This window comes from Alosa alosa, chromosome 4 (assembly GCF_017589495.1).
Source record: "Alosa alosa isolate M-15738 ecotype Scorff River chromosome 4, AALO_Geno_1.1, whole genome shotgun sequence".
Classification (NCBI taxonomy): Eukaryota; Metazoa; Chordata; class Actinopteri; order Clupeiformes; family Clupeidae; genus Alosa; species Alosa alosa.
The window spans coordinates 1,398,358-1,422,171 of NC_063192.1; the positions used below are offsets into that span (position 1 = coordinate 1,398,358).

At 40.7% G+C, this 23,814-nt stretch overlaps 1 protein-coding gene across 1 annotated transcript in view; it reads left to right on the forward strand.

The window, feature by feature from the left end:
* Positions 1-229: 229 nt before the first annotated feature.
* brpf1 (bromodomain and PHD finger containing, 1) overlaps positions 230-23,814 on the forward strand; it is a gene marked incomplete in the record, with an annotated part of 174,779 nt that continues 151,194 nt past the window's right edge. The window contains 1 exon segment of the mRNA XM_048240776.1: positions 230-463.

The following is a 23,814-nucleotide window of genomic DNA, read 5'->3' on the forward strand; positions in this document are numbered from 1 at the left end:
CCACAAGACTTCCTTTTTAACATTCCATATGTTATCTTAATGGAGAGGAAGTAGATTGGGGCCCAAATAGAACGTTCAAGCATTGTTTTTGTTTACCTTGTTGAAAGGGTCTATTCATACTTTGCACGTGACGTCACAACCACTGGCTGGCGGGCAAGAACGATCGTTCTCCAGCAACGAAATCCAGTAAATTAGTCTAGGATCTGACCAGGACGTCGCCAGTTTTACTATACAAAAGTTGGTGTTTTGAGGTGTAAATAACATGCCAGATAGTTGTTGTTCGATTGGATGCACTAACCGCCGTGGAGATAAGCCGGGGTTATGTTTTTACCGGATCTGATAAGAAGAATTCAGAGAGAAGACAACTATGGATACAGGCTATCAGACGTGAAATCGTTTCAGGAAATGGGACCTGGCAACCTTCACAGTATAGCACGTCTGTGCAGTGATCATTTCATCAAAGGTAATTTCAACATTTGTTTGAATACAATGGGTGTATGATCATGTAATTAATCGTGTCTTAAGTTACCCTGTAGTTTCGTCAATCAACACCACCAGCTGGTTCCGCGAGTCAGCTGTTTGTGTTATGAGTCTAAGCTAGGCTAACAGCAGTAAATTGTGTAACTCATTCACATAGTTTCTTTTACATTCATTTTGTAAGGTACATCAGATTTTTTTTATGTGTAGGGGAGAACGTTTTATGTAGGATTATTGTGTGTAGCTCTGTTTTTTCTAACATCAACTAGGGGGGAAAGCTTGCTAGCGGTCTCCCCACCAGTCGGCTAACGTTATTGACTCGCTAAGTCCTAGCAAGATGGATTCGACGGAAGTTTCAGGCGATGAACATTGTTGACTGCAACTTACAGAATTCTTTACAGTTTTTTGAAATGAGGAGAATTTATGAGTGAATGCAGAGGGGAGACCAAGAGACACAAATTAACTCAGTTTGTGGGTGCTACGGTAAGGATAAACTTGTTCCATGTAGAAGCTAGGCTATGCATTAGAAAGTGCAGCCTCTCAACGTAGTCTGGAAGTTCACTGATGTGTTATGATAACATTAGCCTATGTTATGGATGTGTTATAACGTTCGCCTCAACTTTGTCAAAGACAATTCAGAACAATCTGCTTAAAAGCTAAATTTCAACTACCATTTAAAAACTAAATAGACACAGCACCGTTTTCCGTGTGGCATATTGATAAGACCAACACTTGACATTTCATGCAAAGTACAATTGTCCAATATTGTAACATTATGTTGATGTGGCTGGAGTGATTGACTCAGAAAAAAAATCTAGGATTCTTCAGTGTATCAGGAGGCAAATGCCAAGTTGATTTTTAGTTTTGTAGAGAAGGAAGGCAGTGACAGAAACAAACTGGTTGGTCAAACATATGCCAGAGCAGCAGTCATGGTATCATTTCTTAATGTGAATTTATTAAAGGAGAATTCCGGTGTGATATTAATAATAATAATATAATAATAAAGCTTTATTTGTATAGCACCTTTCATACACAGAATGCAGCTCAAAGTGCTTTACATTTGAAGCATGTAACACAATAATAGTCAGTCAGTCATTATCAATCACTTTTCTTTGCTGTTTATGTTATACTCAGCAACATATCAAAAATATAGAAAATGATGTCATAAGACTGGCAGCCTTAACCCTCTTACCCCCACAAGCAGCCATATGGCAACTGTGGCAAGGAAAAACTCCCATATTCCAGGAAGAAACCTTGAGCAGAACCTGACTTAATAGGGGGAGCCCATCTGCTTCTGGCTGGCTGCGCCCTCCAATAGTAGCAGATGTAGAATAATCTGAAAATGTAGTCTACAGGATAAGATGAGTTAACTAAAAGCTTTCCTGTACAGGTATGTTTTCAGATCTTTTTAAAAAAAAATTTACTGAACTCGCCTGCTTGATGTACAGAGGCAGGGTGTTCCATAGTTTGGGGCATAATGGCTAAACGCAGCTTCTCCACTTTGTTTGTGGAGCACTTTGGGTACGATTAAAAGATTAGAATTGGATGATCTAAGTTTCCTTTGTGGTTGATAAGATATTAAAAGCTCAGAGATATATGAAGGTGCTATGCCATTCAGAGCTTTGTAAGTAATTAACATAACCTTAAAATCAATTCTATAGGAAATAGGAGCCAGTGCAGTTCAGCCAACACAGGGGTGATGTGTTCTCTCTTCTTAGTCTTAGTTAAAAGTCTAGCCGCAGAGTTCTGTATGAGTGCCAATTTCTTTAGATGTTTTTGGGAAGACCAGTGAAAAGTGCATTGCAGTAGTCTAACCTGCTAGTGATAAAGGCGTGAATTAGTTTTTCTGCATCTTGTTGAGTTAAAAAGGGTCGCACTTTGGCAATGTTTCTCAAGTGGAAATAGGCTGTCTGAGTAACTTTACTGATATGGGGCTTAAAACTTAACTCTGCATCTAAGATGACACACGAGGCTTGTTACTTTTGGTTTGACCTGGTGTGCCAAGTTCCCCAGATTACTAAGAATAATATCTCGCTTTAGTTTTGGTCCAACCAGAAGTACCTCTGTTTTGTCATCATTTAGTTTCAAAAGTTTTTGCTCATCCACTGATTAATGGAGGTTAGGCATGCAGTGAGGGAGCAAAGGCCATCTGGGTTAGTTGGCTCCACAGAAAGATACAATTGGGTATCATTCATGTAGCTGTGGAAGTTTACATTATGCTGACTTATGGCGTTTCCCAATGGGAGCATATATAGAGAAAATAGCAGGGGACCAAGGCAGCTCCCCTGGGCCACACACCAAAAGGCAAGTCATGTTTTTCAGATACATGATCTCCTAGACTGATATAAAAATCTCTGCCAGTAATGTAGGTTTGAAACCAGTTTAGAGCATTATCAGAGAGACCCACCCACTTACTTAAGGCGTGAATTAGGATGCTATGATCAATGGTGTCAAATGCCGCACTCAAATCCAGAAGAATAAGGATTGAGACTTTGTTTGAGTCGGTAGCTAGTCTGAGATCATTGACTATCTTTACTAGAGCCGTTTCTGTGCTGTGATTTGATCTAAAACCTGATTGGAATTTTTCAAGGATACTGTTTTCGTTGAGGAAGGTATTTAACTGATTGCAAACAACTTTTTCAAGTACTTTGCTCAAAAACGATAGATTTGATATAGGCCTGTAGTTGCTCAGATTGGTATGGTCAAGTTTTGACTTTTTAAGTAAAGGTTTCACAACAGCGGTTTTAAAAGCAGTTGGAAATATACCTGTTTCTAATGAGGTATTTATTACCTTGAGAAAAAAGGGAGCTAAGCCATCATATACTTTTTTGAGGAATGTAGTAGGGATTGGATCTAAAACACATGTTGAGGAGCCGGTTTGAGTTATAATTTTACCAAGCTCAGATTGAGTAATAGTGCTAAAGGACCTTAATTTTGGGGGGCTGTTTTTGGGTGTACTATCAAACATATTACTTGTGTTACCAATAGCCTCCCTTATAGAAATGACTTTGTTTTTTGAAGAAGTCTGCAAATTCTTCGCATCTTAGAGAGGATGCCTGACTGAGTGTATCAAAAGGTGTTTGATGCAATAGCCTATCAATGGTAGAGAACAACACCCTAGAGTTTCCACTGTTTTCAGCAATTACCTTAGAGAAGTGGTTCCTCCTCTCATTCCGAATAGCTCTATTATAATTTGCAATTTTTTCTTTTAGAATGGCACGGTGAACCTGTAACTTAGTTTTTCTCCATGTTCTCTCAGCTTTCCTACATGATCTTTTTTAGATCATGGATATTTTCGTTCATCCAAGGTGTCAGTTTGCTACAGGGCCTTTTTTTAGTCTTTAAGGGTGCCACTCTGTCAAGCAGAGCCTAATTCACGATTAAGAGCCTCTACCATTTGATCAATGGGATGATGTAAAATATCTAAATTTATGGAGTCTATAAGAGCTATGAACTGCTGTTCTGCTCTAATGTCCAAGAGTCGCGATTTGATTGCAATTTCGGGATGAATTTTTTGGAGTATGTAGTACAATATTAAAAGATACACAATGATGATCAGACATATTTATATCATTTACTGATAAGTCTGTGACTTCTATCCCTCTGGAAATGACTAGATCGAGGGTGTTGCCAAGGTTGTGGGTGGGTCCTGTAACATGCTGCTTTAGCTCTAAACTGTCCAACACATTAAGGAACTTACTGGCTTTAGCATCAGTTGTCTTATTGACATGAATATTGAAGTCGCCATTTACAATTATCCGATCATAGCTAGTGATGATGAGCGACATAAGTTCAGAAAACTGGTCGAGAAAGCCAGTCCATAGTTTAGGAGGGCGGTATAAGGTTAATAGAAGTACAACTGGGTCAGCCTTCAGAGTGAGGGCAAATATACTCAAAGGAAGCTTAATTAAGCCAAAGTTGACTCGTGTGCAACTATATTTGTTTGAGAGAATGGAGGCAATTCCACCACCTCGTTTGCCTTGTCTAATTGAGTGGAAGAAATTATAATTTGGGGGACAAGTCTCAACAAGAACAGCTTCACTGTCTGAAGTCAGCCAGGTTTCAACAAGAAACAGAAAATCCAATTTTTTCACTAATAAAATCATTGATTGCAAAGGTTTTGGTAGTAAGTGCACCTATATTTAGTAAACCCATGTTAGCTGAAAATGCCTCTGGCTTTTGAGGAATATGCTGAGGTATGGAAAGAATATTTGTTAGGTTTCTAGTTTTAAATTTGTCTTTTCTTTTTACTATCGTTGGGTAGAAATCAACGTTGGAATAGAACTATAAGCATAAGTCATGCTATTGCATGACACAGCTTGATCTATGGTAGTAGTATTGTATGTTACCCTGCAGAAAACATTCTCAGACTCATCCACATGTATAATGCCATTCGAATCAATACCTGGGAAGTGAATCTGTAATATTTTCTACAGAATGTCAATGTCTCAGTGTGGACGCTATGTTGTCAGAGAGTAGCCTGGCTCCATGTTGGTTTGGGTGGAGACCATCACGCTTCAGCATACTGGGCCTCTCCCAGAACAAGCCCCAGTTGTTGACATAGGGGATGCTTAGGGAAGCGCAGTAGCGTTTGAGCCAGGTGTGGAGATCGAACAGTCTGGACCATCTCTCAGCACCTTTTCTGTAGGTAGGGAGAGGCCCAGAGATGACAAAGCGTTTTTCTGTGCCCATCAGAGTGGTGATGAGAGTTTTGTAGTTTTCCTGCAGTGCTACTGACTGCTTATCTCTGATGTCGTTCGTGCCCACGTGTACGATGATGTTGTTGACCTTGGTGTGGCGGGCCAGGATGCTTGGGAGTTTCTGCTGGATGTCAAGGACCTTGGCACCAGGGAAGCAGTAGACCTTGGAGGGACCGCTACATGATGGGGGAATGCAGAGGTCTCTAACCATGGAACTGCCGATGACCAGGGTGGAGGTTGATGAGGTCCGGGGGGGGGGGGGTGGGGGGGGCGCCGACTTTGAGGAGGGACCAGGATGGTTGTCTCGGGGCTGGAGGGGCTCCTCATCCTCGGTCAGAATGGCATAGCGATTTTCCAGTCGTATAGGTTGGGCTGGGCCTGAGTGCCCGTCCGGACCGTCTGCCGTGCTTGTGATGCTTGCTTCTACGCCATGGCTCAGGCTGGTGTGGAGTGGAGCTGGCCAGCAGAGCAGGCTTGGTTCTCAGCAGAGGCCGGGGAGAGGCAACAGGGACAGAAGATGCATTAGTGCATGGCATGGTTAAAGTATTGGAGGACAGAGTGAATTCAGGGCATCTGGCATTTTGTGTGTGTAATAGAGGTGCGTTACTTACGGAGAGAATGGTGTCGAGGAACTGTTCATCCTTCTCAATCTGATGGAGGGTCGCTATTCTGGCTTCGAGTTCCACTATCTTTTAGCTGAGAAGGGCGCATGAGTCGCAGCCTGGTGCACAGCTGAGGGGAGGCATCGTGTCGTGGCGATGGCTCGCCCGGTGTCAACTGTTTTTAAGCGTTTGTTTGCTAGTTGGCTAGCAACAGCGATATCGTGCAGTTCCTTGATAACTTCGAACACAGGTAGCGGGTAAGTAATCTGAGAAGATCTCACTTTTATATTGAGTCACTAGTTTTGAGAGGCGTTAGAAGGAATTTGATGCTTTCTTCTTCCAGATATCGTTTCCTTGGCCCGGTATTATTTGCAGCCCTTGATACTGGCTTAACGTTTAACGTTAACGTTTGACAGAAAAGTTTGGCGATCAAGGTTATAGAGTCCGATAATCCAAAGCCTCGAGCAACAACAGTTTATGCAAGAGTTTGTTCACGAGATATAATCGGTAGCCAGTAAATCCGTAGAAAGTAGATGGTAACAAGGAGATTTAAGATAGATAAGTTTGGAAGTTTAGGTAGTTACATACGGAGCACGCCGACCGGAACCGGAAACCTAATATTGACCTAAAGTGTGTTGAAACATGATACCAAGTGTGAACGTATGTCTCATAGCTCATCTTGGCTTGTCCCCTGCACTCAGAAATCTGGCGCTAGTTAGCCGATGCTACCAACAGTTTTTCGATGGGGGTGCCTCGGGCATCGGCCTAGCCATGCAAATAATTCACTGTTTTACACCATTTACGAGGCTCAAAGTAGCTCCATACTTCATTGGTAGACTTCCGAGGGCCTTGACATTTAAAACGAGACATTGAGAACTTTGATAAAGCACTGGTAGTATTTACAACACGATTTATACAGACAGTACCTTCATGAAGTTTACCGTTCACGCCATCTTGAATTTAGTCACGATAAGTTCGGCAATCTGAATGAAAAGGTATGATAAGGGACCAGATTTCAAAAATAATTCAGTGGAAATGCATGGATTCCAGTTGCTGCTACTGGAAGCAACCGGAATCCATGCATTTCCACTGAATTATTTTTGGAATCTGATCAAAAATGTCCTACTTTGTCTGTTTTATAACCCAGAAGGATGTACTTGGTATCAAATGATAGCTCTGTGTCTCCTCTTTCATCTGACATTTGTGGCATATCTATCCAATCACGGGTCCATGAGTAATTCAAATGAGAGTAATGGGTGTGCAGTGTTGGTTTGTGTACATGACGTTATTATTTTGCAGTCACTTTGTTTTTATAAGCCAGAAGGATCGATATACATGGTACCAATGGATAGCCCTGTGTCTCCTCTTTCATCTGATATGCTTGCCATATCTATGTGATCACAGGTTTGGGAGTAATTCAAACGAGAGTAACGGGTGCGCAGGTGAACGCAGAGAAGTATACACTGTATATATGATGCAATTTGATTCAATTTCATGTTTTTTTTTTATTTTCATACTTGATCGTACAGACAAGTGCAACTAATAGATGTAGTTAGATAGCTGCACCTGAATTGACAGGTTGTGCCAGCTCGGGAGAGCCGAGCCAAGGTTAAGCGGGGAATACATGACTTGTTCATGTATGCTTACCTGGAAGGTGTACAGATCACACGGGACTTAAATGGCACTGGATGAATGATCGGGCTAGGTGTAGGTGACCCAAACCTAGTTGTATCCCATACTTGAATGTGTACTATGTCTATGATTGAGGTGTTAAAAGGATAACCCCTCGGCCTTAATCAGACAACAAACCCCCAAAATGGCAAAATCCCATGTCAGCCAAGAGGCCAACCGATTGGATGAAATGTTGTCTTTGTCAGACAGACACAAAGGAACCCCTCCAATCACCACCTACTGTACCCATCATGTTTCTCAACATGATGGCTATAAAATTACTGCCAGGCTAGACTTGACATGTTTGCCCGAAAGCAGAGGCCATCTGATGCCGTTCCTCCAACAAGGTCAAGTCAAGTCGGCTTTATTGTCAATTTCTTTACATGCACTGGTCATACAAAGAATTTAAATTTCGTTTATTACTTTCCCATGCAGACATAGACATACTTTAAATACAGACATAGACATACTTTAAATACAGACATAGACATACTTTAGACATAGCCATAGACAATGAAAAATAAAAATAAAAATATACAGACATACCACATACAGACATTAAAGCGCAAGACTGAAATATAGAACATTTATCAAAAAAAGAGGTAGTTGTGTTGTATATTTACATAGTCCTAGCGTAACCTTCTGACAGAGTAGTAGTAGCAGCAGCATTGTGGCAGAGTGATAAATAACATTGATAGCATTTACATGAAGTGGGCATCCGTGGCCCACTGGTTAGCACTCTGGACTTGTAACCGGAGGGTTGCCGGTTCGAGCCCTGACCAGTGGGCCGCTGGCTGAAGTGCCCTTGAGCAAGGCACCTAACCCCTCACTGCTCCCCGAGCGCCGCCGTTGTAGCAGGCAGCTCACTGCGCCGGGATTAGTGTGTGTGCTTCACCTCACTGTGTGCTGTTTGTGTTTCACTAATTCACCGATTGGGTTAAATGCAGAGACCAAATTTCCCTCACGGGATCAAAAAAGTATATACTTAAGTTTAAACTTATGCTTGTGTGTACTGTATATTTACATTGATATGCAGTCATTTCAAGTATATCAGGCTTGATATGAAGCAGCAACACGTTAGACTGCGCAGTCACAGTGCAGCAGCAGGATGCTAATGTGGTCTGACTGTCCGATGTGGGGGAGGGGTTTGGCTTTGTAGGCTACTTTCTGTGGGGTGTAAACAAGGTCCAGGGTGTTTTGTCCTCTTGTTGGGAAGTTTACATGTTGGTGAAATTTTGGTAGTACAGTGATTGAAATCTCCAGCGATGATTGTGAAGGCATCCGGGTGCACTTTGTTGTTCACTGACGGCCCAATACAGCTCATTCAGTGCCATGCTCCTGTCACTGTTTTTGTTGCTGGGGGGGGATGTACACCACGACCAGCAGAATCGCGGTGAATTCCCTGGGGAGGTAGAAGGGTCGGCACTTAATGATCATAAACTCCGCCAGTGGAGAGCAGTGTCTGCGTACTACCGTAGCGTCTCGGCACCAAGCATCATGTGTGTAAACACAAACTCCTCCACCACGTTTTTTGTCTGCTAGGGCTCTGTCAGCTCGATAGCACGTTAGCTGCTCCAGGTGTATAGCAGAGTCGGGGATGTTATCGTTGAGCCATGATTCAGTAAAAACAGTCACACAGCAGTTACTCACTGTCTTGTTTGCTGATCTTAGCAACCGAATGTTATCCATCTTATTGTCCAGTGATCTTACGTTCGCCAGGAATATGGATGGTATTGCTGGGCGAGTTGGGTTGGCTGCTAGCCTTGTTCCGACGCCAGCTCGCTTGCCTCTCTTCCTTGTCCTGGCACACCGCTTGCGGTGACACCGGCCAGGTGAAGCAGACGGGTCCGATGTTGTGGTAGGCAGGCGAAGTATTCCCAGTTCTGCCAGCGTCTCTGTTTTTATGTCCAAAACATCGATACTGCTGTTTTCCCTCCTGCAACAGTTGCTGTCGGCTGTACATGCGTTCCGACGTAGTTTCACGCGATAAACATTACGAAAAACACATTTTAACAACAAAAAAACACTGCACGTTCAGGAGAAGAAAGGAGTCGCTGCATCTGCATGCGCCACTCACCGGAAGGGCAGCTCTGCTTCAACACACTAAACGTGCTGCATATCAGGCAGGCTGCATATGGGGTCAAGCAACCCAGTGTCAGCCAGAAGCAGAGTCCTTCTTCTTCTTCTTCTTCTTTCGGTTTTTATGGCGGTTGGCAACTAACTTTAATGGTGCATACCGCCACCAACTGGACTGGAGTGTGGTACTGGAGTCTAACCTTTCCTAATAGGATAAAAACAAACAAAACAAAAGATCATACTAAATTATTTTAATTAGTCCTGTATTCCTCAGGAAGCCAATTAGTAAACATAGTTTACACACATTTCCCCTGTGTTTCTTTGCAGAATTTCTTCTAAGTTTAGCCTCAGCTGTTCTTGTAATTGTGAGACTAGTCTTTGTCTTTCTTCCTGATATTTATTACAGTGTAAAATAACATGCTCTATAGTCTCTAGACTACCACAGAATTCACAGTTGCCATCAGCATGCTTCTTCATTATTAACAAAGTGTTATTTAGACGTGTGTGTCCATACCTCATTCTAGAAAATACATCCTCCTCCTCCTTGCTTCTATTCGTATTTCTGCTCTTTCCCACTTTATTCTGAATATTATAGAACTGTCTTCCAGTCTGCCCACTGTCCCATAATGTTTACCATTTACCCTTAACTATGTTTTTGACCATACTTTTAATTTCTGCTTTGCTGTAGTTTACTTCAACATCTACATTAGAATGTCTAGCTGCTTGCTTAGCACTTTTATCTGCTAACTCATTTCCTATAACTCCTATATGAGCTGGTACCCATACCAGAGTTATAGCAATTCCTGACATTACTAGATTATTTGCAACTTTCAGTATATCATATACAATGTCCTGCCTTGACTTTGACTGAAATGTTTTAATACTGATCAAAGCTGAGCTGGAATCTGAAGCAATTACTGCCTTCCTTGGCCTATTGACCTCCACCCAAAGCAAAGCTAGCCACACAGCAATCAATTCAGCTGCGTAAACTGCTAAATCATCAGTGATTCTTTTTCCAACTTTAATGTTTAATTTTGGAATGACATATGCAACACCCATTCTCTTATCAGCTAATTTAGATGCATCTGTATATATAGTTAAATCCTCACTATACCTCTCCATTAAATAGCTCTGTACCCTGTATTTGTCCATGTCATTATTTTGTTTTTCTTCCAATAATCCCAAATCAGTGGACACCTCCCTAGAAACCCATGGTGGGGTATCTGGGAAAGGTACAGTGGGACTTATTTTTAGTTCATTAAACCCCATTTCATTTACTTTACCATTGATGACCCAACCAAAACTTCTGACTTGAGCGTTTCCACACTCTTGGCATTGCTTCAATACCAACTGACTCATATGACGTTCATTATGACCTCTCAAGTTTGCCCAATACACAAGGTCCAGCTGATCTCTTCTAAGGTGAAGAGGCATTTCTCCCATCTCCACCTGGATAGCTGTTACTGGCGTGGTTTTGACAGCACCACAGCATAACCTTAACGCCTGATTCTGGATCACATCCAACTTATTCAGCCAAGTTTTGGCTGCAGAGCCATATATTATGCAACCATAGTCAAATACGGACCTGATCAATCCTGTATAAATTGTTCTTAGAGCAGGTCTACTTGCTCCCCACTCCACTCCGCATAGACACCTCATTACATTTAATACATTTGTCAATTATTTTTTGAATATGCACTGCCCATGTTAACCTTTGATCTAACCATATGCCCAAGTATTTAAAGGAATCAACCCTTTCTAACTCATTATTGGATAACTTCACTTTTATTTCCTTAGCCAATTTCTTTCTAGAGAAAAACATTGTTTTGGTCTTATCAATTGAGATTCTAAAATCCCACCTAATAGACCATTTACCCACTACATCAACTGCTTGCTGTATTTTATTCGCCACAAATTCTACATTCCTCCCTCTTTTCCATAAACCCCCATCATCTGCAAACAATGCTACATCTACAAAATTCTCCACTTCCTTAAAAATGTCATTTATCATGATAGAAAACAACAAAGGACTGATAATACTCCCTTGCGGGATACCATTTTCTACCTGATAGCTCTCACTTGTCATCCCATTTATCCTCACCATTATTGTTCTTTCTGACAAAAAAAATCTTAATCCATATGAAAACTCTCCCTTTTATTCCCATATGATTTAACTTAATCAAATGTCCTTCCTTCCACATCATGTCATATGCTTTCTCAATATCACAAAAGACAGCCACCACTGACTCCTTATTTACTTGAGCTCATCTTATTACATCCTCCAAGAATACTAAAGGATCCATAGTACCTCTTCCTCTTCTAAAACCACTCTGATAATTATGTATCAATCCTTTAGACTCAACTATATATATGTCTATCATTCATAATTCTTTCCATTGTTTTCCCCATTTGAGATGTAAGTGCTATTGGCCTGTAGTTGTTAGGAATCTTTGGATCTTTCCCAGGTTTTTTAATAGGGATAACTATAGATTCTTTCCATGCTCTTGGAATAATTCCCTCTGTCCATACCTTATTATATAGAAACAATAACACTTCCTTTCCTTTGTCAGTTAAGTTTTCCAACATAGCATAACAAATCCCATCCCCCCCTGGTGAAGACTTACCTAACTTTCTCAGAGCATTATTGAGTTCAGTTAATGTGATTAATTCATCCAACACCCCTCCTATCACACCTTCATTCTCAAACTCATGTTTAAATTTTTCAATTGTTTCTGCTCTTGCTCTCTTTTCCTGTTGGCTAAGATTTTCATTACTATGTACCTTACTCAGAACCTTTGCAATTATCTCTGCTTTGCCAATGTTACTAGTAATTACATTCTGACCATCATTTAACACAGGATATCCATATTCTTTTCCACTTCCTTTCATTTTCTTTATCATTCCCCAAACTCTCTCCACTGGAGTAGTTCTTCCTATAGAGTCACAAAACCTTCTCCAGCAACCATTCTTAGCCTCCCTTATAGTTTTCCTTACAACTGCTTGAGATTTCTTAAACTTAATTAGGTTTTGGAAATTATTTGTTCTTTTCAAAACTCCTATCTTTAATTGCTTTTTTGCATTCATTAGACCACCACGGCACGATTTTACTAATTGGGTTTAGATTTAGGAATAGCTAAACTTGCAGCACTAATTATGCCAGCACTAATATCTTTGCATAAACTTTTTATATCTTTATTCATATCTATTACTGACATCATCTCATCACTAAACTCTCTAAATTTGTCCCAATCTGCTTTTTGTAATATCCATCTCTCATTTTTGACTTCATGCTCAATTGCAACTTCCATTCCTACTTGAATTTTAACAGGGAAGTGGTCACTACCTATAGTGTTATCCTTCAATACCTCCCAATCACATTTGTCTGCTAATGACATTGTAGCTAATGTGAGGTCTATTGCTGATTCTGTTCCCCTAGCAATATCCAGTCTAGTCCCTGATCCATCATTCAGACAAACTAATCCTTCCTCATCCATAAATTCTAAAATCACTTCCCCATTGACATCATTCTTATCCCCCCACAAAGTACTATGTGCATTAAAATCACCGTACCACATCACTCTCCCCTTTGTATCCTTCCAAATGTCTGCCAATAGACTTAATTCTAAGTGCCTACATGGATTATAGAAATGTATCATCTCTATAATGCCTTCATTTGACCAAACCTCTATTATTGTATATTCTAGATCCTTCCCTCTTTTAATTTCCCTATATTGAATACCTTTTTGAACAAAAGTTATGATTCCCCCACCTTTTCCCACTTCTCTATCTCTCCTTATTGAGGTATATCCTTTAATAATAAAATCCAGTTTGGGAATCAACCAGCTTTCCTGTACACAAATAACATTAGGTTTTACATGCATATCATCAATATATTTTTTAAATTCCTGCCCATTCGCTATTAAGCTCCTCGCATTCCATTGCAGAACAATTAAGACCATTATGCATCCCCACCCCATGTCTGTGATTGTGACCCCATGTCTGAACTTCATCATTAAGAGTGTCTCTTACTTTTTCCCAAGGCATTCCCTTTACATCCAGGAATTTTTCGGCTTGACTTAACAATTATTTTAATTCTTTCAGTTCTACTTTTGGTCTGTGCTGAACAATTAATTATCTCAGCCATGAAGAGCACAAAATCACCTTTACTCACAATCAATGTATCTTCTTTTAATTTATCACACTTTACACATTCCCTTACACCTTTAGACCCATCCTTCATTGTTTCTACTGGTACACTTCTTGGGACTTTCTTACTTGCCTCTGCATAAGAAACACCCTGGACTATTTTAACTCGCTGTACCTCCTGCATTCTTTTATTAGCCTCACATCCACCATATGCTGCGCTATGTTCTCCTCCACAATTACAACACTTTAGTTTTGCCCCATCTTCACACTTTCCATATTCATGTTCACCACTACATTTGCTACATCTTTGTTTGCCCTTGCATATCGCCGCTACATGCCCATATCTTTGGCATTTAAAACAACGCAGTGGTGGAGGGATGTAAACCTTGACATCATAGCTCGTGTAACCTATAAAGACTTTTCCTGGGAGTTTGTCTTCCTCAAAAGTTAACATTATTGATAGACTGTCACATATATTTCCATTCCATCTTGTTTTAAGTCGTTTTGCTTCCCTTATTTTAACATTGCTTATTCCTTCTTTCACTGAGTCCACTGACTCACTTAGAGAAATTACACCACTAACAAACTTTTTGTCATACGCCAATGAACACTTCACTCGCTGTGTTGCTCCTCATTTTTACATATTACCAGCAAAGAACCATTCCTCAATTTTTTAGCGCTCCTTACCTCCCCAATATCTTTACGTAGAGTTTTGGATAGTTGAGTTGGGCTCCACTCGTCAAATGTAGTTCCCTCTTGTAACAGTTTGACAAACACCATAATCTCATCTTCACTCCTTTTCATCGTTTTTACTCCTTTATCAATATCACTATTATCTGATTCGTCACTATCTTTACCTTTCCGTTTATTATTTACTACTTTCCACCCTTCCAATCTCCCGCTTCCAAAATCCATCTCCCTATCCTCACTTCCTGATCCGTCATTTCCAAACTCCTGACCATTCACAGTCCAGTCGTTGCCATCCGCCTGAATCTCGCGATCAACAGACAATCGTCTACGCTCCTTTACACCAGTTGCCGCCATAGCCAGCGTGCACTCCTTCTGTCGGCTGTCCCAGCAGAGAGTCCTGCTGACTGGGGATGGAAAAAGCTTGGTGAACAATGGGGGGTCTTCTGGACAGCAAATGCACCAGTTGCACAAAGTTGTGAACAGCCAGCCAAGTGTGGCTGCAAATCAGAGTGCTGTAGAAGATGCAAATGTTTTAGATTGGGCTTCACTTGCACAGAACTGTGCAATTGCAAATGCGAATAAAAAAGTAAGTTTGCAGTGGGCGAGAGCCAATTTCCTGATTCTGAACCGTGATGTATTATGTTCCTGGATATGTTGCCCCCAATACAACACTTGCTGACTGCCAAGCAGGGAGGCATTGACTACCACTTTTATCAGTCTTTATTATGACTCGGCAGGGCACAACCTCTCAATCTCAGGCTGGACACTCTGGAACCACAAGGCCTTTGAGCTGGTAAAAATGTGAATAGAACTTGTTATTTTTTCAATCCTTCCTTTTAACAAATTCTTACTTACTCGGAAAATAGAAAAGTGTTACGATTGTGTGGTTCTCCCTACTAATAGCTCCTTCTTAACACTCTCTGGCAAAGGTGTGTTCGATAGTGTGATGTAGTGTGACGTCAGACTGCATATCATTCATAAATAAAATCAGACTTTGATGTTCAAATTACAAACTTACAAATTTGTAATAACATTTATCCCCTCCCCAAGCCCAACAACATCCACAGACATAAATTCTCCTCTGCACCGTGGGCAGTTGCCGGCACCCCACCAGGAAGCGGCTGTACAAGCCCAAAACGGGCATGTCCATCTCACCTGGAATGACACAAAAACGAAAGGAGAACACAATGCTTATTGATGTTGTCTTTTGCACTATTGTATTATATGTTGTGTGTTATAAATCTAATATGTACATTTTGGATTAGGGAGAAATGCAATTTTGATCTTCGTGTAATTGTGTTACATGGTCTGACAATAGTATACACACTTTGACTTTGATGTCATTGCAAAAATATCTGTGTTTAGAGGCCGGACTTTAATTGTCGATTGAAAACATGTGGCTATTGTTTTTACTTACCTCTACATATTACGCACATGAACGTGCCCTTCAGGGCCTGAATTTGCTCCCTGGTGAGGTGCCGCTGCTGCTGGGCCCGAGCCACATCCTGCTGGACCATCTCCTCGGTGGTTGACCTTAACCAACAGCATAAGGTGAATGGTCTTTTTTTTGGTTGAGATTGATATCCATCACACATTGTTAAAACTTGAACGTAAATTTAAAGCAGGCACCAATGTACATTGTGTACGGTACATTGGTGCTGCAATACAATCTCAATGGAGCTCAATGTGCGCTTTGCCTGGCTGTCTCATTGTTTTAGGAGGTAAGAGGCTGCGCTGGGTATTACACCATTAATGGTTCAATTTTCATCACTGAGCGGCTATGCTTGCTGCTTCGAGCGTATCACGGCAGACTTTGCCTATAGGCCTTTTTTTAGGGTGTCCTTACCGGCGTCCATACCACTTGTGGGGGAAGTCCTCTGCCCTGAAGGCCACCACCTTCCTGGTTCCTCTCCGCCAATACTCCAACCCTAATGGAAACCAGGGATTAAAGTGAAAAAAAATCGTTTAACTGAACTTTTTTCAGGCCATAAGTTGTTCATATCTACCTATAGAGATAGGACCCCTTTTGCAGTCGCGACCTATTGGTTTTTAGTGTACAAAAAGACGCAAACAGCAAAGTAAAGGGAGTATTCGCCTTTTTCACACGGCGGCCATTGTTTAAACCAAAACGAGGCTACAGGGGACACTTGCTATATAATTAATGCCACCTACAGGTGAATGCATAGAACATAGCAATCCTATGGGTTGTGTACCCTGTAGCCTCGTTTTAGCCGCCAATGGCCACCATGTGAATAAGGCGAATTGAGAGTGTTCTTGATTGAAATTGAGTTTTCCTGATGAACAAAAATATATTTTAGTACCATCCCTGACCATTGCTGATTAGCCATTGCTGTTCTTTTCTACTGCAGCAATATTGTAGAAAGGCTTTAACTTACACTCTTATTTAATTACTTCAGGCCAAAAGTGTTTAAAGGGGAGATTTTTTTCTTGTTAATATGCAATTCAACACAAGTAAAATCTATAAAATCAAGTTTGCAAGACTTCTAATTTCCTCATCAAAGTAACGAATCAGATTTCCATTTGTTGCCTCATCCGCATTTAATGAAAACATGGTAATTTTGAGTTTTACAGACAACTCAGTTTTCTAATGAGCAGCAATACTGTGTGTGCTCATGCAGGCGGTCTGCACATTTGATAACGACAATCTGGAGAGGGCGCTTTTGTCTTCAGCAACAGATTGTGTAAGGTTGACAAGAGGTTGCGATATGGTGAGGGACAGGTCGTGTTGCACTATGAAAGAACATGCGTAGCCTACTTTCTAAACGTAAAAACGGTCAGTAGATAAACGTAGCTGTTGTGGTGGCTAGTTGCACCAGGTGGGGAAGATGTCCTGAAATGCACGAACGTTAATCTTATGGCGGTCTTCTGATTGGTGGCGTACTAAAACGTTTTCCTATTGCATCCATAAACAATTTTCTTGCAGCAAACCGCGCAAAAGCAAACCCCTGGCACTTTAATTTTCTTTACACCATGGCTTGTTAGTTCTCCCCCATTTCCAACAGCCGCCCATCTCCATTTATTTTTTAACTTTTGACACCTGCCTTCCTTTAGCAACAACGCATCCATGACAGCTAGTGGCCTTGCCAAATAGACGCACACAAATGACGCTAATATGCGAGGTTCTGGTAGGCCTACTGGCTATGGTTTTGTGCTATAAATTAATAATATTTGACTATTTTAATTGTATGGTTATTTTTTGTCAACATACACTCACAACCTACTGTCGTTAAAAGTGAGGCCTAAGCAAAATAGGCTACAAGGCTGTCTGTGCGTCACAAACACGACTGACCCCCTTACTAAACAGTTCGCGATGATGACAATATTATTATTATTATTTTATGTTAACACGCTCAGTCAAAACCTTCCGTCGGAAATTGTGAAAAACATTGTTGTATATGTCATAACAGACGGGATAATAAATTGCATAGGCTACGGTTTATATTGCGTCGCTGTACATAATGTTAGTTGCATTGATTAAAAACTGTAACATTAATAGTAGCCTACATCGGGTGGCATAGCAGGCTATCTGTTCAAGTCATAGGTGACACCCAAAATGAATGACCTCCCCTGACAAGAGTTCGCGATAGTAAGAAATTGTCTACATTGATGCACGGAAAAAACACAGCCTACGCTTCTTTTCCGAATTCGCACATAGAGCTCACAATATCATATCCAAAAACAGGATTGGCCAACCTCATCAGCTGTCAAGCGTGTAGCTACAACATAAACAAAGCGAAACTCATGGCTGACGTAGGCTATCTTCTTGAGCGGTCAGTGATTGAGACACAGAAAGTTCTCAAGAACACTATTAGGTCTTTAAACATTTACCATCACACACATTAATTCATCGGACCTAATATTTGTAGTTGGAAAAGAAGGAAAAGAAAAGGTGATAGTCCCCCCCCTCCTATTTTTTTTTCTCATCGGATCTGCATCGATCTCAAATATGACATTTCTAAAATCAAATTGACGGAAATCCGTCGTATGACGGAAAACTTTAATCCTTGGGGAACAGACAGAACATGTCAAATTACGTCAAATTCAGTGCTTGAATTATGTGGGAGCCAGAGGGAGCCGAGCTAGAGTGAGGATGGCTCCCATGAAAGCAACAAAGTCAAAAATCTGAGGGGGTCTTTCATATCTGAAGGTGTCTGGCATTGTAATTTAATCCTGTTTGCTATTGCACTTGCCCTTAGCCTCTTCTATGTTTATTGACGAAGCCATAAATTATAAGCCCATAATGCAGCCTACTTCTATGATTGTGTCAACTGATCTGTAGCTATCCTAGCCTATGCCATTCAGAGCTCCGGAAAGTTCACAGATATTTTGAAACACCTGTTAGCAATCTCTGATGGCGGAATAGTCAATGGCTACCCGACAACATTTCAGTGCCAATTCCAAAATTGTTTGTCTAATTATTTCCACGGTTCAACACACGAGACGACTGAACACCCAGGTGTTGCAAAAGCGCCACTCGCGCCTATAGGCTATTTTGTATCGCCTTTAGGCAATGTGCGGGAGGTGTCAACTTTTTATGAGATAGAGAGACCTCCTTAAAGACAAAAAGATAATTCGAGCACTGGTCAAATTAACTAAAGAAGCTCAGGGTGGTATTGATATATACCTTCAGTGCCGGCGGAGGGGATCAGCCTCCTCCCCTGGCCGGCGGAGGGGATCAGCCCCCTCCCCTGACCTTCGGCTAGGACGACGCTCGTCACATCCAGTGCCGCCCTGACCAGGTCCTGTATCCCCTGCACCGTGGCCTGATTCTCATTAAAATGAACTGTCACGCTCGCCTCCTCCCACGCTCCATCCACCAAGGAGGCCACCACAACATTCCTTTTAAAAATGTAAAAAACAAAAACAAAAGACTGGTCAGCACACCAACACACAGAAAACACAACCTTAATAGGCTAGAGTTCTCAACGGGTTGGGTCGGCCTGACAAACCCGACAGGACCCGCGGGTTCAGGTCGAAAATATAAGCAAATGACTCAGGTCGGGTCGGACCTCGGGCTTAATCTTTTCCACTCAGTGAAATTTTTTTATTTTTTTATTTTTTAATCATCACTGCTGTTCACCGTAAAGAAAGTCTGGCTGCTGCGTGCAAATTCTACAGGTTATGTGCAATGCTCAAAATGCAAGGTGCTGATGAAATATCTGACCCTGCAAGGCGAAACCAGTCGCTTTGGTAAAATTTACAAAATTAAGTTATTGTGCTCATAAACGGCCATAAACTAAGCTTTCCAACGATATGTATATCAAGGGTATTGCAAAAAGTATCGCTAAGATAACCGCATCCAAAGTTGACATGGTTCTTCCGTCACAATACGCAGAAGAGGAGAAAATCACCGTTTTAAGTAAATTGTCATGCTAATGTGTTGAACCTTCACCTAAATAACGTCAGGGTTTAACAGTCAAAACGTATGTTTTACGTCGGGCCGCAGGCCGGGTTCGGGCAGATAATTCATGTTGATGTGTCTGGTTACATTGGGTCTGGGCTTTAGAAGCCACGGGCCGGGTTGGGTTATAATTTTCAGGCCCGATGAGAACTCTATAATAGGCTACTTAAAAGTAAACTAGAAACGCAATTCCCAAGGAATTGCCAGTGCATGAAAATGCAAAAGTTGTGATGTAAAATATCATGTATAGTTAAAATAGATAATACAGAGCTGGTTACTGCGGTGATGCTAGGACAGACATGGTTGTTGCATAGCTTAATAAAAGTTGATAGTTTAAAAGTAGACCGTTTAAAAGTTGAATGTAGATAGCTTTAAAGTTTAAAAGTTGAATGTAGATAGTTTAAAAGTTGTTGATATACAGCTATTTTAATAGATAGATAGTTTAATGGTAGTTTAAAAGTAGACTGTTTAAAAGTTGAATGTAAAAAGTTCAGTAGTTTAATGGGTTAAATTGTTTAACAGTGGATTATTGTAGTGAGGGCTTTTATTTTGAAATAGTTTTGGGCAGAGGAAACAGTTGTATAGGATGTGTAGTCTTAATTGACCCAGATTGTATGCTTAAAGCCTGAGGCTGCAGGTGGCCTGAACACCTGGCATAGGATTCTAATTGCTTAATGGCCGTATTATGTAGAGATGCTCCGATATGGAATTTTAGGGCCGATAACGATAACCGATATTTATTGGTTTGTTGTGGCCGATACCGATACGATAACCGATAATATTACTCTTGAAAAAAAATTGTGAAAAGTGATTTGGGGAAAGCATTTAATGAGCATAATTTTATTGCAGTAATTTTACCTACCACCAAATGATGGACAGAACTCATAATAGTCCTCAATAGTGCGGCAGTCAACAACATAACAGTAGCCTAGCCCTACAGTATGTGTGGCTCCTTTAAGTGAACCTGACGTCAGTGAATTGCGAGTGAGTGGCTAGAGAGTATGAATCGTTTTAATTTAGGACTAAACACTCATAAACGGCTCAGCTGGGAATAAGCTACAGTATAGTGACCAAATCAGAGTTTGTGAGGGAAACTTATGTTTAGTTTCAACTGAATAAAGCTCCTCAGACTGTATCTTATGTCCGTACTCTGTTGCGCACAACCTGCTGCAGCAGAAATGAAAGGGGTTAGCCCCGAAGGTTTTAATAACTTATTATGATGACCTGTCTGGAACTGAAGCAGGAATGGTTAGCATATTTCTAGGTAGTAATACAAAACCCAAGCTAACGTAATGCAAATATAATACTAAAACACAACTTAGAACTAGGCCTACTTATGTACTCGTCCCACTAACGAGTTTGCTTATTTGTTTCCCGATCAGCGGTAAAGTGCAAAACACACCAGCACAAGGCGGCTCTAGATAGGGCTGAGCTCGCTCTGGTAAGGTTAAATGGCGGATCATTCACGAGACGATTTTGAGATGCAGATTCCCAAATGAACGCATATCCACAGATTTTGTTAGAGTGGTGAAATACATTCACACCGCTGACATTATAGTGAGGAAAAAGTATAACCAAGCTCAAGTAGCTCAGTGTAGCCAGACGGACCTTACGTAGGCCTAAATTAGGACTTTAAAAATATCTGCGCAAATTATCGGCCAGAATTCTGTTATCGGGACCGATAATAATATTTTCATTTTTTCACTTATTGGCCAATAATATATCGGCCGCCGATATGTCGTGCATCCCTAGTATTATGATGTCACAATCGGCAATGTTAAGTCTATGGGGATTTTTTCAAAGTTGAAAAGACAGCAGCTTGGTCCGTTTGAAGATCTACGTTACAAAGTTTGAACGACATTTCTAAGTTAAACTGTTTAAGAGAAATTGCGTACGGAAAAAGTGGTAAGCGGAATAATAATAATAAGAACTAGAAAATGTAATTTCGAGGAAATTACCAGTGCATGAAAATATAAACATACTGTATATTAACATAAAATGCCAAACAAACTTTTATTTGGAAACAGTTGGCAGGAGTCATAGTTGATAACAACTGACAGTTGAAATGCCTGAACAGGTAAATAGTTGAGTAGTTTAAATAGTTAAATTATTTAATAGTGAATTATTGTAGTGAGGACATTTATTTTGAAACAGTTGTGGGCAGAGGAAATAGTAGTCTTAAGAGAGCCAGATTGTAGGCTTAAAGCCTGAGACCGAGTATAGTTTAAAAGTTGAATGTAGATAGTGTAATGGATGTTGATAGACAGAAAGTTGAATGGATGTTGATAGGCAGATTGTTTAATGGATGTTGATGTATAGTTTAATGGGTGGATGAGTGAATGGTTTGAAGAATGGATAGAAAGTTGGATGGAATGTGCCTTATATCCTTGTAGAATGGAGAGACACAGAGAGAGTTGGCCTAGTTAAGCAGAAAGCAGTTGATACAGGTGCAATCAGTTTAACTGGCTCTTTGATGGGTCCTAGTGAGCAGCTGGAAGTTGATACAGGTGCAAATCAAGTTAATTAGTCCATTGTGATGTCATAGTGCTAATGCAAAGTATATGGGGAAAAATAAGCTTGTTTTTTATTAATATCTCAAAAAGTATAAAGTTTACAAAAGTGAAAAATACATTCCCCACGTGTCCTTTTCAAGACCTACGTTACAAAGTTTGAACAAAGTTTCTACGTTAAACGGTTAAAGCTGATTTAGACACAGAAATTTGGTGGGAAGAAGAAGAAGAAGACTTTGGATAACAGAACAGTGCATTTTCATGCACTGTAAAAAGTTGTTGTTGCCTAGGAAGAACAGTACAGTGCATTTTCATGCACTGTAATTACCTTGTGTAGGTGGCCGGTGATTGGGCGTGGGGGTCTTGGTCCTGGTGCAGGGGCAGCAGCAGGGAGACGGCCAGGGGGGAAGCGGAACTGTGGTGGCCCCGCCTCGGTGGAGGGCCTCCCCTCCACCTCGTACTCCGATCCAATAATGTCCGTAAATATGTCATTATATGGGAGGACCAGGTGTCCAGTTTGGTCTTTCAGATAAATACTATCTGGGACAAGCTGTTATGAAAAATGTAGAGAGGGCGCCAGGGCGGTGTTATTAAGTGTTACCGTCAGACAGCCTACATCTAAACACATTTTCGTTTTTTAGCATTTTTTGTGTTATGCTTTGAAAAATCCACACATTGTCACTGATTCAATTATTTGAAGGGGAGCCAATGAAGTTGCTGCAGGACAGATGTTATGATGCAGGCAGCAGAGTTTTGGACTAGTTGTAGTTTATGGATAGATTTGTCAGGTAAACCATAGAGGAGAGAGTTGCAGTAAATGTCTTAACTATGCACAGGACTGGACAATCTATATAGTAATAGTTTGTACAGTGGCCTGTGATTAAGCTTTATTTAATCATGTTCAAGTACTGCAATAATCATTCTTTGTAAATGGTTGTGTTGATGGTTATGTCATAATTTGTAACTCAATCTGTCAATTTCTTTCGACAAAATCCAGAAGTCACTATTTAAGGAGTAATTTTTTCCACCGCTGCTGGAAAAATTTCTAGGGGAAACACTGGTTTGTGAATGCACATAATAGGCTTGCTATGAAATTTATGTTTGTATTTTAAGGAGTGTAACACTTTCTATGAGTGTACTATGTTCTATGAATGTATTCCATTGCTTGATTCAGTTTCCCATTGTGAAGGCTTTTTAGAACGTGCAAATAAGCGTTTGAGACCCATGCCATAGACCAGTGGTTCTCAAATGGGGGTACGCATACCCCTGGGGGTACGTGAAGGCACTCCAGGGGGTACTTGAGATTTTAACCCTTAGAACCCGATTAAAACACACCCTTTCTTCTCTGTTACATTGCTCCGCAACTGTTCATCGCAGTGAGATGAATCCGTTATTGTGTGACAGAGCAGAAGTGGGGCTTTCCAACGAGACCACACACTTGTCTGTACGTTAAAGTATAATAAAATAATAAAAATCATGAATTTAAATCAAATTGTATCATATTTACAGTCTATACTTCT